General features: G+C 42.3%; 1 pseudogene; it reads right to left on the reverse strand.

Moving 5' to 3' along the window:
* Nucleotides 1–446: 446 nt before the first annotated feature.
* LOC124824161 (putative wall-associated receptor kinase-like 16) lies at nucleotides 447–2,866 on the reverse strand (annotated as a pseudogene).
* Nucleotides 2,867–3,609: the final 743 nt, after the last annotated feature.

The raw sequence follows: 3,609 nt of genomic DNA on the forward strand, positions 1-3,609 counted from the left end.
GGTTGGAGAGTTGGGAGCTAAGGAGGGATGAAACCCAAATGACCAAAGGTGGCCACCGCAAAAAATGCAGCATTGGGCATAACAGAAATCATTGCCCCTTACGTCCTCAAGACCAACCAGACCTACCACAGTCATCTTAAGCACCACCCAAACCACCAGCTGAGGAAATGACATAACCATCTCAAGCACCACCCCAACCAACACAGGAATCCAGACAAGAACCAACTCAGTCAATCAGAAGGGACAAGTTACCAATTAGGAGATTGTGTACTTTTGTATTGTACAAACCATTACGCACTTAGCACTGGATTTGTTTTGATATACTTTAGTAATTAAGACCTCATGTCCTTTATAATGTTTTGGCTTAAATGCTTACTTGGTCCATATGTTAAGTGGTGTTTTTCAGTTTAGTATCTAGTTTAAAAAGTGTATAGATTGGGTGCCAAAGTTGTAAAAATTGCATAAATCAAGTCGTATCCGTAACCTTGGCAGCAACAGCGTTAACTCCGTGCTCATGTGGCATACTTTTTCTCTTCTCTCCTATGCTCTCCTCTGCTGTCCAACTTTTTTTTTCTCTCTTCCATATTAAGGTTTCCAATTTCATTTTTTTCTTTTTTCTAACCATCAACCCACTTCCTCAGCTTCCCCTACACGCCACCATCGCCGCCATCAACCACGCCTCTCGCCGTCTCGATCACCGACGTCCTCAAAAATTTGCGTGTGTTCTCGTGTTGTTTAAACTTTAGTGGCTCCTCCCGGGACAGGAGCTCCAATATCACCACACCGAAAGCATATATATCAGGCCTCTGAGTCGCAATGTCAGAGGCTTGAAATTTTGGTGCCATGTACCCCCGCATGCCTTCAAATTTCCAGGATCTCGCTGGGGACGGCGGAAATTTCTCCCCTATCTCATTCATTTCGCCTAATTGTTCATTTTCGAGGTCGATTTCGCTGTAGAGCTGCCCGGTGCCGAAATGGCAAACCCTAGCTTTAAAAGAAGGTTCTGTGATGATGATGCCGCTAGATTTGATGTGGTTGTCGACGAAGTTGATGTTCAAACCGATTTTGTTATGAATGTAATCGAGTGCGTGAGCGAGATTCGTGGTGACCTGCATTCGCGACATCCATGTGGAGAGAACAGTGAAGCACGAGTTGTTCTTGTTGCGGAGACAATCGGAGAGGCTGGCACCGTTGACGAAGTCGTAGGCGAGGTAGATGTGATCGCCGGAGACGAAAGCGCCGAGGAGTTTGATGATGCTGACATGGTGCCCACGGTAGACGATGGAGAGAAGTTGTTGGAGCTTATTCTTCTAGAGTTTGCGGATGAACTTGCGCAGGAAGACAATGTCGTGGAGAGAGGTGAGGGAGGTGCGACTGGTGTTGATGGATTAGCAAGTGTAACAAATTGCACAAGTAATATAAAATGGTAAGACCAAGTATCGTATCCCAGAGGACTCTTGGCACTAAACAGTCGTGTGCTAAATTAATTAATTAAGACTTAAATAAAAAGATATCATTGGTTTGAGATGCAAAAACAGAAAATAAAATATGAATGCAAATTGATCAGTAATAGAGTAACACAAAGATGAACGAATGTTGTCTAATATGAGATGAATATGTTGTTGGGGTTAGATTTCACCAAGTTCCCTCTCATGTATATAAGAATACCTCTTTATGCATTAATGTTGACGTCACTCACTAAAGTACTTAGAACCCAATCCCTTGGCACAATAAGCCTACCTTAATTCCTAGTTCGTGCAATTCCTAGCGTTCCTAGAAAATTAAGTCTAAAGATCAAGAGCTTAAGACGACCAAGTACTCATACCCTCATCCCTGAGAAATATTACCCTTGGGAGAATTTAAAAAGAACCTAAATTGTAAGGAACCTCCCGGCACTCATGCAATTCATAAATCATGCAACTAATGAGTTAAATAGAGCAAGCATTAAAACAGATGAATTCCCTAACAATTAATGAATAAATCATATATGATTAAGAATCAATTCAAATACATGAGAGCTCAAAAGGTTACATCATTCGCTAACAACAAATAGAGTTTAGTTCCCCACAGACATGGAGAAACTAGATGTACAATGGAAAAGCATGAGATAGTAAAACCCTAAGAGTAGAAGAGGAAGCTTCCGCCTCCAGCTCCGCCTTTAGAGAGTAGAATAGTGTGTTGTTGTGTTGCTCCAGCTAGAGATACAAAACCTACAGTGCCTGGGTCCTTTAAATAAAGTTGGAAAAGAGTAGAAACAGGGTCTGGTCCAAAAGAGTCAAAATTGGGCCGAATCAGCAACGCGCGATGCTCGGGCAGCCAATTTGGCCACCCGGGTGGTGGACGTCGATTTCCGAAAGGCTTGAGCCTCCAATTTCGCCCAGGCTTGCGAGCGTCGATTTTTCCACGCTCAAGCCTCCTGCAGGTCGCCCAAGCTTCATGCGGTTCCATCTTCTGGTGCTTTTCTAGGCTTTCTGAGCTCAATATCCATAGAACTTCATCTTTGCTTCCTGTATTAACTCATTTTCTATCAAAACAAAGGGAATTAGTCATAAAATCATCAAATTCAACCTCAACTCTCTTATTCACACAACTTAATGAAAAAGCATGAGTCCAAGCAAGTTTCTAAGTCAAAAAGGGTGTATTTAGTATCAAAATTACATCACAGATAACGGTATTTTAAACCGTTATCAGTTGGAAATGGAGGTGTCGTAGGAGAAAGGGTACCCGCATTCACCGCTGATGGTCGCCATTGCAATACCCTTTACCAGAGACGTGCCACCACAACCAGCACCGACAAAGCCCACAATCGTTTACCCAAGACATCCAGAACGGAACCAACACTCATTCCCCTCCTCCAACGAGCCATCGCGAGACATTGCCCCCTCTTGTTACTTGTTTTTTTTATTGATTGATTACTCTATACTATTGGAATATTTGAGATAGGAGCGGAAAAGCAGAGGATTTAGGATAGAGAGGGGTGAATTGAATGGTAGAATGGATGAACCCTTGTGTTGAATATGGAAGATGGAAGATGTTGGAAATTGGGTGAAAATGTAGATGGGTTGTGTTTCTTGTGTTGGAATTGCAGGTGATGAAAGGATGTTGTTGGGTGATGAAAATGGAAGAAGAACGTGAGGTGTGAATGGGTTTTGTCTGTTTGAGGGTTTTGTCTCTGTATTGTCCTTGTTCTTGTGTAAAATGCTTATGGAGTGATAATTGAGGGTGAAGTAGAAACGTGAACTAGTGCCCCTGTGTGTGTGACTTGATGGAGTCATTGAGTGTATTTGATAGTACCATGGGCGTGGGGAGGAAGAATTTTGTTCAAGAAGATGATAGTGATTATGGAATAGTGATGGAGCTCTGGTGATGCTTGAAGAGAGAGAAAAAGTTGGACACGGTAGAGGAGAGAGACAGGAGAAAAACTACTAATTCATTCGCCACGTTCGCACGAATTTAACGTTGTTACTGCAAACATAACGGATAGGACTTCATTCATACAATTTTTACAATTTGGGGACCCAATGTATACACTTTTAAAACTGGGTACCAAACTGAAAATTACCACTTAACGTAAGGACCAAGTAAGCATTTAAGCCTAATGTTTTCTTG

The sequence above is a fragment of the Vigna umbellata genome, chromosome 5 (assembly GCF_029865625.1).
Source record: "Vigna umbellata cultivar VRB3 chromosome 5, Vumbellata_1.0, whole genome shotgun sequence".
Lineage (NCBI taxonomy): Eukaryota > Viridiplantae > Streptophyta > Magnoliopsida > Fabales > Fabaceae > Vigna > Vigna umbellata.